The sequence below is a fragment of the Schistocerca piceifrons genome, chromosome X, assembly GCF_021461385.2.
Source record: "Schistocerca piceifrons isolate TAMUIC-IGC-003096 chromosome X, iqSchPice1.1, whole genome shotgun sequence".
In the NCBI taxonomy this organism is placed as follows: Eukaryota; Metazoa; Arthropoda; class Insecta; order Orthoptera; family Acrididae; genus Schistocerca; species Schistocerca piceifrons.
The window spans coordinates 302,516,595-302,532,550 of NC_060149.1; positions in this window are offsets into that span (position 1 = coordinate 302,516,595).

Consider the following 15,956-nt stretch of genomic DNA (forward strand, 5'->3'; position numbering starts at 1 on the left):
AACACAGTACAAGTTGAAATAGATGAAATATCAATAAAATGGTGGAAAGGGTTGTATTATTTTGGATAATTGATTGGAGGCAACACCAAAGAGATCATATGGGATAAACAGGTGATTTATTAAAATATTATGAAATGGATAGACCGTACTCACCATAAAGATGACACATTGAGTTGCAGACAAGCACAGTGAAAAGACTATTACGCCCTGAGCTTTCGGCCAAAGCATTCTATAGAAAAGAAAGGCTAACACACATGTGTGAGAAGTGTACCTGTGTGTATAAATGTGTGTGTGTTTTCCTTTCTTTTCTGAAAAATGCTTTGGTCAAAAACTCATGTGCCTGACTAAAACTCAATGTGTCATCTGTACATAATTGTTGATATTCCAACCTGGACTTTCCGTTGTCTGACTTATTCACATATGTGTATAAGCATGAAATAAAATAACAAGAAGAATCAACTGCAGTCAAGATTGTGTATCTGCATATTTAAGTACTGGCAGATTCCCCAAATACTAACTAAACATCAGTGCTTTGCAAAATATCAAGTCCCATCCTGCTAAACTGTATACAAAGTAGTCACCAGCTCACAAATAAATAAAGTTCAATACAGTGATTAACATACCTAAACTAGTGTAATCATAAGCAGATTTCACCTGCCTACCAGAAATGATTCCAAAATTCCTGATGAAATAATTCATAGTTTAGTGTTGCTCATTAACTAACACTCGTAAAATGTCCAATTCTAAGTACGAACACAAGTTAAAGTATTTGCAGAGCCACTTTCCACTCGAAACCTATAGCTTTAAGAGTTCTAAACCATGCGGCCTGCAACATGCATGTTATGTCAATGACCACTCAATGCAGAATGACCGGTCAATTCAAAATCACCAGGAGCAGTCATTTGTGCTCCCTTATAAGCCCTCAGTATGCCCACCAAATTTTATAATGATCACAAAAAAAAATACATAAAATATACCTTAATTTAAAATAGCCAAAATTCATAACTACAACAAATATGCTAAAAGAAGCGTCTTTCTCTGCCAGCCCCCTCAGACCATATACAATTTACCCAGAATTAATTATAACATGAAATATGCACATCTGTGCTCAATATTAATGACAATGAAATTGTTGTAAAGATGGCCTGCTCAATAGAAGCATTGTTTTGCACTATATTGATAGTGATTCTAAATTTTATGTACATATCACCACTTTCAGATGATGTGTTTCTTTATCATAGACTGAATTAATATTTAATTATTTAAACAAGAAATAACTTTATTAACTATAAATATAGCGCATGGTTTCATAGGGAAAGGTACACGGGATTGCGTGCTGCATTTATTTTCTGTGTATGTGTAAAGAATATGATGTTCTGACACATTATCATGATTAAAAAGACATCAAATATGAAATAATTCAATAAATAAAATATATACAGACACGTGAGTTTCAGCGATGATAGCTAGTCTCCTCCTCAGCTATGATCCACCACCTTGATCATAAGAATTGTATGAAGCATTCAAGAGTTATTAATTTATAATGGTCTGCATAATAAGAAACTTTTACAATGCCATCATAACTTCTGTAGCTTTCATAATATAATTGATATTAAAGTCTCAATACATGCACCTCAGCACCAAAATTACATTGTTGTATTGGTTTTGCGATATGATGAATCTGTGAATTTACTCGGTGTCCATTGTTTGTTGATTTGTGACAACCACCACGTTTAGTGTCTTCTCCTTCTTTTCTCTTACCTTAAAAATGGCTAACTGACTCCTCCTCCCCCAGCAGCTGAGAAGAATCACAAACATACCTGTGGCAGCTCACTTCCACCTACCTCTTTCTGTCAGCTGCGGCCGCACTGTCCAGCACGGCCCGACTCCCAACTTATGCTTTCAATAATTCTGCTGTGCTGACAGCTTGCTAGCATATGTGTTAACTCACAAAATATGTTCCAAATCACATTTTTATATTACTTTGCTACATTAACTATTAATTGTTTTTGTGGATTCAAGAGAAAGGGACATTGCACAGTGAGGGCAGTTTTAAAACACTGTTTCCAATGAGTCAGGAAATGGGCTTGTTTGCAGCAAGGCAAGTATCCACATGGGCAGTGTGACGGTGTCTGGAGCGCTGTCAGCACAGCAGCCACTGTTGTTCTATTCCAAATTATCAGCCGAGCTCCTTAGCCCTGAATTCACTATAATGGTAAGCCATGCTGTGTCAGGTTTCACTTCTAATCAGTTAAAACAAAATTAAATCTACCACCTTCAGATGCACTTCGGATAGTTCTGTTAGATTTGAATTGAAGATGGAAGGTCATTTTAATCAGATTTTTATGCAACATGTTATGAAATATAGAAATGTTATGCTTCATAAATATAAATTCACATTTCATAATCTCAACTATTTGGTAGAAAAATTTCATACTGTTGCTAGTAGATCAACTGTCCTCGACACGGTATCAGAGAGAGGCATGCCGAGTGGTCCACCAAATAATACTGGACACAGGAATGACACCACAATGTCTTTTCAAATGCGTCCTGGTTCCATGTACATCATCACGATGGAATAATAATAATAATAATAATAATAATTTTATTGTCATTCGGCCATTACAGCAATAGACAACGTCATATACATACTAAAATACAATTAATAGTTTGAAAGAAACAACAGGTTTCTTGTTAACATTATAGTATTATATTACAGTTGATAAATTCTCTTATGTCATAGAATGGGTGGAGGACTAGCCAGTCATGAATTGTTTGTTTGAATAATTGTTCAGGTAATTCTTGAACAGATTGAGGAAGTTTATTAAATAATTTGTACCCCATGATTTCGTAGCTGTTGAGTGACTTTGACAACCTGTGGTAAGGAATATAGAGGCACCTATTCCTTCTTGTATTGTGGCTGTGTACATTTTCTCTGGTTTTTGTTTCTGGTAATTTCTTCTTCGTATAAATTAGAACATAGTATATGTACAAGTTTATAACAGTCATGATTTTCTGTTCACAGAACAATGGTTTACAGTGTGCCTTATATGCAGAACCAGTTATTATCCTAATAGCTTTTTTTTGCAGTATTAATATGTCATGTACACAGCTAGAGTTCCCCCACAAAATAATTCCATATGTTATTATACTCTGAAAGAATGAAAAATAGGATGTTCTAACATATTTTTCAGGAACACAATCCATAAGTCGCCTTAACAGGTAAATAACTCTAGACAATTTACCACTAATATATTGTACATGTTGACCCCAAGATAATTTATCATCAATGTATACCCCCAAAAATTTGACATAACTTGGATCGTCTGACAGAAGCTTGTCTCTAAGACTACAGACCATCTGCTGTGTTTTGTTTTCATTCAGCAGGAATCCATTTGCCTTGAACCAATAGGATGCTTGGTCAATTGTCTTTGCTGCACAAGTTTTAAGGCTATTGAAATCCTCACTAGCATGAAGAAATGTTGTGTCATCTGCATACAACACCGTGGTGGACTTGATAAATGACGGCAGATCATTTATCATTATCAGGAACAAGAAGGGGCCCAGCACAGATCCCTGCGGAACACCTACCTTGACTTGCTCTATACTCGACATTTCTCTACCTACACAAACAACTTGCTTACGATTCTGAAGATATGATTTTATTAATTTAAGGCTGTTATGTCTAACGCCATAGAATTCCAGTTTTTCTAGGAGTGGCTTATGCTTTACACAGTCAAAAGCTTTGCTTAGATCACAAAATGTGAGTTGAGCATAGCCCTTATCCTCAAACACTTGATGTAAGTATTTGACTACAAAGTCTATAGCATCCACAGTAGACAACTTTTTCCTAAAACCATACTGAGATTCACTAATTATTCCTAATTTTTCAAAATAGACAGATAGCTGTTGGTAAATTACACATTCCAGTATTTTAGAAAAAGCTGGGACTATGGAGATTGGTCTGTAACTGCAAGGTGAGTCCATATCTCCCTTTTTATATATTGGAATTACCCTAGCCACTTTGAGTTCTTCGGGAAAATATCCTTCAGATATGCATTTATTTATACAGAATGTTAAGGGGTACACAATATAGTCTATTACTTTCTTTAGTAAATTACAGGATATGTCGTATATATCTACACTGTCTGAAGATTTCATCCGTTTTACAATGCTTAGGACATGACTAGGTGAGACCTCGGAGAACATAAACGTACCTGTGTCTGTTGGTGTTCTGCAAACATTTTTAGAAAGTAACTCTGATGAATTGATATCAGGTTTGATTATAGTATTTCCTACATTTTCAACAGATTTAATAAAGAAATCATTGAATTTTTGGGGACTTATATTAATTTTTTTGCTTCTTACATCTTTAGCAACACCATTTATTAATTTCCATGCAGCTTTGCACTTATTTGTAGAATTATCAATGGTATTGAAATTATGTGCTTTTTTGGCTTCCACAATGGCTTTTTTATACTCATTCCTGCATTTTATATAGGCTAATCTGGCATGTTCTGTTTTCTGATTGCTACATATATTGTGCAACACCATAACTTGGTTTTTCATACTTGATAATTGTTTAGTGAACCATGAATTTTGTCTGTTTGTAGCCCTGTTTGTAAAGCCTTTGTCAGTTAATTTGCATTTCTTTATGGGGATATTGTCATTAAATTGTGTCAGAAATGTTTTAAAAAATCTCTCAAATAATAGTTTCCCTGACAAATCAGCACTAAGACTATAACTTGTGTCACCATGACATTGGTTGAACCAGTCTCTCTCAGCAAGGGACTTACAGAGCTGAACAATTTTGTCATCTGTGACAGGCCTGGTGATTATAACTTTTGGGACAGGCTTAGGAATATTACTATTATCAATACAGAACCTACTTGTATAGTTTAAAGATACAGAGTCATGATCTGAAAATGGAAACGCTGTAACAGCACATGATTCTTCTGTAGTTTTAAAGTTGACAAAAATATTGTCAAGACATGCTTTATCTCTTGTGGGCCTGTTATTGATTGAGTGCAAATTGCACTGTCTTAAAAGGTTTTTCAACTCAGTCACAGTACGTTTATGTGTTGTTATATCAAAATCTGCATTCAGATCTCCACCAATTACTATGTCATAATGCAACCATCTGGTCCCTCTTAGTACATCTAACAGCATGTCCAATTTTTCTAGAAATACATTGATGATACCCTTAGGTGACCTGTAAAGGGATACTATTACTAACTTAAGACTGTCCATAACTATACCAGTGGCTTCAAAGTTCTGTTCCTCACATAAATAATCTAGGTCCAACTTAACAATGGAGCAACTGAATGACTGATTAATATATATTGCCACACCACCTCTTATATGCAGTTTTCTACAGTAACTATTTGCTACATTATAGTTATCAAGTTTGACAACTGTAAGTACACTCTCAGTAACCCAATGTTCACTCAGACAGAAAATATCAAATTTGTTATCTAGTCCAAAACTGTTTACAATAAATTCTTTATCTATTAGTCCTTGAACATTCAGATAGCAAATTTTAAGATCATAATTGTTGTTTATTCTAGATTGAACATGTGTGGAGGCTCCAAGGAGAATGGACATTGCCAGATTGTATTCACCCTCATCATAAAGGTCCAGCAACATGTGTGATGAAAGGGGAACTGTTTAGCACACAACATGATCACCTCTGGTTCTCATAGTCAGCAATTTCGACAGCAGCTATTACATTTTTGAAGTGTTAATGTTGGTGGCTGTTCTCTACCTGTGAGGTCACCATATCATTAGCATTTGACACAATAATATTAGATTGCATGTTGCTTGTGGTGTGTGATGTATCTTGAGACAGAGGCTGTTTGGCAGCTGCCCTTGTCAGCAAGTTCACCAAATCTCTCACCTGTCGAATACAACCGGTCATAGGTTGTCGAGAACTGGCATGCCACCACTTACCAGCTAATATAATTGATTAATTCTGGCACAGAGTTACAGCAGCATGAAATGACGTATGCTTGTCTATCATCCAAGCTTGTTTTGACTGTTGGATTAGCGTCACTATGCTGTCAGAGGTGTCAGATCTGTGTACTAAATTTTGAATCCTGTATAATCCCAAGCACCTACAAACTTAATCAGTATTCTTCCTGTCATACAGTATGTTTCCAGTGTTGCAATTTTAATATTCAGCAGTGCACTTGTGCAAATAGACAGGCATTTATGTGGCGATATGGTATAGGGTGCTCAACAGTAAGGCCATGAGTGCTCGTACTTAACTGATAGGAGATGAATGTGGTTTTGTTTTGTGAAAAGTATACAACATACGATAAAATATAAAATCTAATCCTGACCCACCCTGGGGCACTCTCTCTCACTCCCACATAGAACACCAAAAGATGTGCGCAGTTTGTTATTAAAATGCACAAACTACACAAACTATAACTACACAACATCTGAAACAGAGTAAAAGGGAACTGTGCCTGGTTGGACATTGGAAAATAAAAGATGAAGCAATCCCCCTGGAAACACATTAAAATCTTTTACCTAAAGTACCACTTAGAAGACCAGACATCATACGGAATCCTAAAACATGGACCACATTTGATTTATCATCACATAAAATAGATGGCATGTCAGCTGGTGAGTGAGTTGCAGCCCTTGTAGCTTTGTATGAAACACATTCTGTTAAAATGTGGTGCACAGATATCTGTATATGACAAAAATTGCATACTGGTATATCCTCCTGCTGGAGAAGGAATCCAACCATCAGAGGACAGAGGCAGTTTAAGAGTACTTCCTTTGCTGTGGCTGGGAGGAGGAATGCCATGGCCATGTCATTAGCTTCACTACCCATAGCTTGTTGTCCCTCAATCCTAACCGCTCCACCTTTTACAGATGCATAACCCTTCATGTCAACAGCAAGATAACTGCATGTATGGGGGCAGCACATTCAGAAATTGTATTTTACAAGCAGGTATTCTTAGCTGCAGCATCTGCTGCTTCATTACCCTGAATGCCCCCATGCCCAAGTACCCGGCAAAATGATACCTCCTTGCTGTGCCTCTGTAAGTGGAAAATGGTGTCATGGATCAGCTGAAGATACTTTTCTGCTTCATGCATGTGAAGGATAGCCTGAAGGGTACTTAGGGAGTAAGTGCAGATGCGGAATTAGTAGCATGAAGACACTGCATCTTCTCCATTGCACGCAAGATTGTACACATTAGATTGGTGCATAAGTTTGAAGCGTTTTTGTTTTGCATGTTGGTATTCCAGTTGCTATGGGTTTATTTATCAATTGTCATTTTTTATTTGTTGTTCACTGTTGCTCTTTGAGTTTACATATTGTCATTTTGTCGTTTGGAGATAGTGAGCGGAGTTGTGGATGCTAGAAAATGGAGTACCAAGTGGACAAATCAGAACAGTTCTAACACATTCTTCTGTTGGAGTTCAATTGAGGGGTGACAGCAGTGGAGGCAGTCAGAAAAATTTGCACCATGTATGAGGATAATGCCATTGGACAGAGCATGGCAAAAAAATGGTTTCCTCATATTGCGAGGGATCATTTTGATGTTCGTGATTCTCCACATCAAGGAAGACATTCATTGTTTGATGAAGATCTTTCAAAAACATTAATCCACAATGACCTACATCAGTGTACTTCAAAACTGACAAATGTGATGAACTGTGATCATTTCACCATCATGAGACATTTGAATGCAATGGGGAAGGTTCAAGAATTGAATATATGGGTATGACATGCTCCAACCAAAATCACAAAAATCAATGGGTAGCCATATGTGCATCTCAGCTTGTTCATCATCGATTGGCTCATGAACAGCACCAACCATTCCTATACTCCATCATTACTGGTGATGAGAAATAGGGTGTTTTTGATAACGTAAGGAAAAGAGAGGAATGGTTGAGCCCAAACAAAATAAATAGCAACTCCCCATACAAGGACCTGCGTGCACCCACAAAAGATAATGTTAACACATCTGGTGGAACAGTGATGGTGTGGTGTACTATGAATTGCTTCCCTGAGATGTAACCATCATTGCTGATCTTTACTGTTAGCAACTGAGAGGTCTTGTACATGCGATACAAATACAGTGACCTGTAAGACTGCGTGAGGTGATAATACTCCATGGTAAATCCCGCCCACATTCTGCTAGACTCACAGAAAACACTATACAGGAATTGGGTTGGTCATTCCATGCCCACCTTATTCACCTGATCTTGTTCCCACAGATTTTCACCTTTCCTCCTGTCTATTGATCAACCTTCAAGGAACTTCCTTTCCAGATGAAAATGTACTCCGAACATGGCTCGACAAGTTCTTTGCCTCAGAATCATACGATTTATACTGCCGCAGAATAAAAAAGTCACTCCAGTATTGACAGATTGTTGTACATATTGAAAGAGAATGTATTATTGATGACTAAAGTCTCTGCTGAGTGTATCTGTTGTGTTTATTAAACTTAAGGAAAAATGCCATGAACTTATGCACCAACCCAATAATTCATCATTGTACCAGGTAAGTGAATCTTGAGAACACATTCTGGAAACAACACAGTACATCCAGTGGAATGATCCTGTTTACACTCGTTAGGGTAAATGACCACACAGTCACAGTGTTTGGATAAAATTCTGCAAAGCATCTATTTAAAAACAGTATGTAGTAAAATTCTTTTCGTACACTGATAAATCTAAAATAATTCTGGATCTCCTTATTATCCAGGTGGTGAATTATTCCAACCTTGATGAAGCACAGAAATATGATCCACATTAAAAGCTACTAAGTCCTGCTTCCTGCCACTTGGAAATCCAAAATCACTTTGTTGCTCATGGCCTATTTCTGAATATTTGCTCCATTGGAGGGTGAGCAATTGTATGGAACACCGGGTTCATGGGGTGGAGAGCAACTGCATATATGACACATCATGAGGTTCCCCTGCCAGATGATGAGCAGTGGTTTGCAAGCCTCAAAACAGAGGCTGGGGATCGGAATTGTGCTATATGATCCTGTCACCAACTGAAACCCCTCATGGTGAACAGCATCAGTGCTCTTAAGGTAAGATGGCCTACTGAAGCCATAGACCCTTTGCTTTAATATTCTTAAGATGTGGTAACCATGTGAGCTGCTCATCAAATGTCAGACCCAGAAACTGCATGGAACTTTTAAAATTGAGAACAGTGTCCCTCATTTTAAGAATAGGTACATTAAAAGGGTGACAAGAACAATTAAAATTAACTCAAACACATTTCTCTGAGGAAAATTTGAAGCTTGTGTTATCAGCCCACTCCCCCAACTATTGTATCCACAGTTACAACTGATAAGTTGTCATTGCATGGTTGGATTAGGAGCAAAATTAGGCAAAATGATCCACAAACAGTGAACATCGAACAGGAGACTTACCTATGGATGTAATACCATTGATGCCAACAGCAAACAGATGCCTGGTTGGAAACGTGTATGGTTGCAAGTTTCTTCATGAGTGTTGCAACAAATGAAGCTGAAAAGTTTGAGGGTTGAAGAAATTTGAATGCCGTCTTCAGTTCAGCATAAGATATGCCCTTAGTTATCTTCAGTGCTTAAATTTTCTTTTCTTCCTTGAACATCATACACACACTGATCAAAGTGGGATGCAGGCCTGAACGATTGACAGGGGAAGGACACATATTTACTGCAGCATGGGTGGCCATTTCGAAACTTCTGGTACATGAAGCACCCCATGGGATTGGGGAAGTGTGGTCTGACTTTTAGTCATAAAAGTTGAACATCAGTGTAAATGATTCTGATTATTCCAGTGTTCCAGTCATGTGACACATTACAATTCACACTTCAATGACCCCCTGGTCATCCCACTTCTCCTTAAAGTCTGTAGTGTCCATATGTAAGATGTCACTCCACATGACTACCTCTTGACTGTAGTTCATGGTACAGTGCAGTTCAGCTACAATAGGATACTCATTCAAAAGTCTTGACTTCAGGATGTTGGTTAACTTTCTATGATGCCATTGCTTAGGCCAGTAATGTGCAATTTTGTAACTGAATTGAGAGTTCGAGCCAAACCGTAAAGTCCTTTTTGTATATAGAAGGGTGAGATCTCAAACTTACCATCTTCTCTTTGTGTCACAAGACAGACATTTGACATGCTGGGCATGTCCCATTACAATATAGGGCCTAAACTGTAGATGAACTTGCTCAGGAGGCCTACCCTTCCATGCTTGTTTACTGCCCAACAGACAACCTGAACTGTCTGGAGTGAGGTTTGAGAAATTGTGAATGGCATAGGGATCCCACTAGCAGCCAGGAAAATAAACTGGCTACCCAGACAGAGCCCCAGTTGCCTGAGCAAGCCTTATACAAATGAGGTGCAGTGGGTTCCCCAGAGATTACCTGCTACCGACTGTTCCACCTCAACAGCCATGCATCTCTTCAATGTGGAGCACACCTTAAGATTGAAGTTTTTTTTAGAGAGGTTTGTGCTGTTTTCATGACCCAGTTGGTTAAGCCAAGATCCTTGGTCCTTGTGGCACACAGCGTTCCACCAATGCGCCAGATGGTGGCCACTGAAACATGCCCAGAAGTAATGGTGACAGAATACTGGCAGCAGCCACTGGTCCACAGCTCAGAAAACCTGAGTTCACTAATCCTGTACCCAGCAAATGAATATTGCCCTCCATGAGTGTTCACCATTTAGTGTGATCTGGGGAGGCACTGTGACTTGCTGAATCCCACAAATGCAGCGATCATTATCCCTCACATGCATTCAGTTGCTGTAAGAGCAGTGCATAGTTGACCAGATCAGATACTGTTGTGAAATATGTCTAAATGTATTCCTGTAGTATCCTTCACTTTGTGTAGATAGCTGTACACCATGTGCAGAAATTCTGAAATGACTGTCATGAAGTTGGCTCTTTTTTTAAAAAGCCATGCTGGGTTCCATTTAGGATATTTTCTCTCATGAAGAAAGCATAAGCTGAGCAAACATAGCTAATCCAAGTATCTTACTAAATGAAGGAATAGGTGATAGTGTTCTGTAGTTTGACACTTACTCTTTTGGTTCTTTTTTTATGTGCAGGTATTTCTACACATCTGCTCAGTGCACTGGGAAATGTGTCTGCTCTGGCACTACAGTTAGTCAGATATGTAATTGGTTTAACCATAGCATTTGCACATTTTTTAATTATTGTACTGAGAAGATGACCCCAAACAGTTGACTGTTTGATTTTTAGTTGTTAAATTATTCTGCATACATCTGGCCATTTTACTACTTCAAATTCAAAGCCTCATCTGTTGTGTAGCATTGTATTGTCTAGCTATGTGAATCTATGTCTGGAATTGTGATGCTAGTTATGAAGATAAAATTCTTCTTGAGACTATTTTGCAAACTGTTGGCACTTGTATCAGTTGACTTTCAGCTCTGATATTTATTATTTCCCCTTTTGTGTTTGTGTTTGACAGTATTTGTTAATGAATTTCCATGTGTTGTGTCATGGCTTACACTTGCTGATTGTTCTATTGCGTCACTGTGGAACTTGTTCTCTAAGCACAGAATTTCTGGTTTGAAACTGTGTTTGCAAGTTGCATATTTTTCTTTGAAAAGATGCAGCCAGATGATTTGCACAATATGTAGAGGTCATTCCAATTCTGCCAGAGATAGACTAAGATGGGTTATTTTAATTTCACACTTTTTCTGATTTGTGTGGAGTTAATAATGTTGTTATTTGTAATGTTTCAACAAAATTTAATGTAATTCATTTGATTTCTCATTCAACCTTTCTAACAGATAATAGATACTACCACAATTATCACTAGGTGGTGTATTTTTGAGTGAATTTATGTCTCTTGCATTTAGGATTCATTTCTTCTCAACTGTTTCTGCAATTTATGGATAATCCACATTTATGTAGTCAATTTGATGCAATAATCATCAGAGTAAATCAGTTTCAAGCTACTGAACTGAATACAGCTTTCGGAATGTTTACTGGTATTAAAATACTCCTACACTTCACTATAGAACTCATCTTTATACGGCATTTCATGATAATAGCCTTTTCAAATTATAGTATTTTCTGATTTAACCACCCACATTTCATTACATGGCCAATGGCGATACACTGTATAGTTTGTTACGCAGCCTATAAAGCCAGATGGCCACCAGACTGATTGTATCTTGATGTCGGCTCTGTGTTCAAATGTTTTCCTGTAGCAAGTAGTGAAAGTGTCACTTATCCAAGCACATGTTTTCAGGAAGAGACAGTAATTGTAAACAAAGTAGGGTGAGTGATTTAAAGTTTTGTGTACAATTGGTCGTCACCAGCATGGGGAGATCATCACATTTGTGCAGAGTTTGTGTTGGCCTTTGTGCTTTGCTGTGAGTCAGCACATCTTTGGCATGAAGTAGCCTGTGCCAGACACTACCACCACCCCGAAATGGTGGATAGAAATGTGCTCTGCAACAGCTGTGACAGTCAGTATCAGTGACCAGTGTGAGACAGAAGGAAGAGACTTCATGCAAGGGTTGTCAGCAGGTTGTGTGACTTCTGCTGCATGATACTGCATCCTGTGATTTAGAAGGGAAAGCTGCTCAGCTTGTGCTCAGTGGTGACATTACTGATGATATACAGGGTGTTACAAAAAGGTACGGCGAAACTTTCAGGAAACATTCCTCACACACAAATAAAGAAAAGATGTTATGTGGACATGTGTCCGGAAACGCTTAATTTCCACGTTAGAGTTCATTTTAGTACGTGTGTATCGTGAATGTTGCCACTGCATGCCTGTCTACAAACATATTATAAGCCTCGAAAACAAACAGGGCACTGTACTTCCTCGATTCAGCGCCAGTTGGCCCAATTGAAGGAAGGTAATGTTGACATCGGTGCTTGTGTTGACATGCGACTCATTGCTCTACAGTACTAGCATCAACCACATCAGTACGTAGCATCAACAGGTTAGTGTTCATCATGAACGTGGTTTTGCAGTCAGTGCAATGTTTACAAATGCGGAGTTGGCAGGTGCCCATTTGATGTGTGGATTAGCACGGGGCAATAGCCGTGGCGCGGTACATTTGTATCGAGACAGATTTCCAGAATGAAGATGTCCCAACAGGAAGATGTTCAAAGCAATTGATCGGCGTCTTAGGGTGCACGGAACATTCCAGCCTATGACTCGCAACTGGGAAAGACCTAGAACGACGAGGACACCTGCAATGGACGAGGCAATTCTTCGTGCAATTGATGATAACCCTAATGTCAGCGTCAGAGAAGTTGCTGCTGTACAAGGTAACGTTGACCACGTCACTGTATGGAGAGTGCTATGGGAGAACCAGTTGTTTCCGTACCATGTACAGCATGTGCAGGCACTATCAGCAGCTGATTGGCCTCCACGGGTACACTTCTGTGAATGGTTCATCCAACAATGTGTCAATCCTCATTTCAGTGCAAATGTTCTCTTTACGGATGAGGCTTCATTCCAACGTGATCAAATTGTAAATTTTCACAATAAACATGTGTGGGCTGATGAGAATCCACACACAATTGTACAATCACGTCATCAACACAGATTTTCTGCGAACGTTTGGGCAGGCATTGTTGGTGATGTCTTGATTGGGCCCCATGTTCTTCCACCTATGCTCAATGGAGCCCCTTATCATGATTTCATATGGGATACTCTACCTGTGCTGCTAGAACATGTGCCTTTACAAGTACGACACAACATGTGGTTCATGCACGATGGAGCTCCTGCACATTTCAGTTGAAGTGTTCATACGCTTCTCAACAACGGATTCGGTGACCGATGGATTGGTAGAGGTGGACCAATTCCATGGCCTCCATGCTCTCCTGACCTCAACCCTCTTGGCTTTCATTTATGGGGGCATTTGAAAGCTCTTGTCTGCTCAACCCCGGTACCAAATGTAGAGACTCTTTGTGCTCATATTTTGGACGGCTGTGATACAATACGCCATTCTCTAGGGCTGCGTCAGCGCATCAGGGATTCCATGCGACGGAGGGTGGATGCACGTATCCTCGCTAACGGAGGACATTTTGAACATTTCCTGTAACAAAGTGTTTGAAGTCACGCTGGTACGTTCTGTTGCTGTGTGTTTCCATTCCATGATTAATGCGATTTGAAGAGAAGTAATAAAATGAGCTCTAAATTGGAAAGTAAGCATTTCCGGACACATGTCCACATAACATATTTTCTTTCTTTGTGTGTGAGGAATGTTTCCTGAAAGTTTGGCTGTACCTTTTTTGTAACACTCTGTATATGTGGGACTGCATGGAGGACTGAGTCAGCTCAATTGAAGGAAGCAGTCAGATACTATATGGAAATGGTACAAGTTCTCTATAGATAGACTTTACTGCAGGACAGCTTACCTTCCAATAGTTTTTTGTTTTACACAGACTAGAATCCACCCGGTGTTTACATATGGTGTATGCAGGGGTACTTGACCACTGCACTTGAATTAATGTGCACTGTGCTATGTTGCTGGTAAGAGGGTGTTATCAGCATGATGATTGGGGTCACGCAGCTGTTGTGCTCTGCACATGCAAGAACACTGTGCACTATCAGTATGCCTTGAATGGCCCTTGCACTGAGTTCATTTGACATTTCAGTTTGTGCTGCGAGTGAGACTGTGCCACTGTATGATATATGTGTGTTAGCTTAGTGTAAATCTAACATAGTGGATCTGTTGCAGGAGAATGTTAAAAGCACTGTTGTATCTAATAGGTTGTGCTACTTTAATTATAAATATTATCTGGTCTTTTAGAACAGAGTACGATTAAGATTATATGTTATTAGCTTGCCTACATGGCACTATTGCTTGGTTGGTACTCATGGTTATGATGACAGTAGTTATTAAGACTTTGGGGGATTATGTAAAGTTCTTTGAAATGGTGGCCATTTTGCTATAAGTGTATGTTAGGTGAGTGCCAACACTATAGTCTGTGGGTGTGGGCGGTAACTGATTGTATGACAAAACATTAATGTGGTTTTCTTTGCAGATGAGCATATTGTGGGCATCTGAATTGTAATTAACTTGTGTACTATCTGGTAGCAGCAGCACTGGGGCTTGAAGTATATTGTATACTGTAAATGAGTCAGCTGCTGTACTGTAAATGAGTCAGACACTGTTTGCTGGACAGAATGCAAAACACTTTGTTTGACCAACGTGTCTTTAATGTGTTCAAATGATTAATTGTGCTTTTAAAATTTATGGCTCCAGGAATGTTAAATTAAATAGCATTTGTGAAATTTAATCTGATAGATATTTTTAAATAATAAATTGTCCAAACTGTCACTCTGCACTTGTTGTACCCAAAGCCTGCTCCACACAATCTGATGGTACAGTTCTACATCAGCTGAGGAGAGGCATGTAGACCTCAGTGTTGCACCAGGTGTCTACTGACAGCTGCTTTGCCTTCCCCATCAGCTGCACCTGGTGTGAGGCAAGCCACAACTGACGCATACAGTGCTGCTTCTGATGAAAGTGGATGTAAGTAAGTGAGCATCACAACTTAGCATGGAGAGGCAGCGCACTGGAACGTGTTCGATATCAGGCGGTTATGTGGAAAGGAATGGTGGGAACTGACATGGCTAATTCAAATGGCTATACTGAAGGGAAAACTGCACCATTTAGAGAAGTGGTGAATATACAACAGCAGTATGAGGATATAATGCTCGTTATAGAAAATGAATTTTCTGGGCAAAAGAAGATACAGGTAAGTGATAGTAAATTAAAAGTAGAGTTAGAGGAGAAAATATAGCAATAGGCATCAGAGCAGACATTATTAATTGGCAGGTTGGAACAACCACAAAAATAAAATGACAATTACAAACAAGATTTACACAAACCGATGAAAACATATGCAAGTGCAGTGATAATGTTGCCACCTAATAGAGATGCAGCCAAAACAGCCCCTGCTGCTAAAATCACAGCAACACAAACAATGCA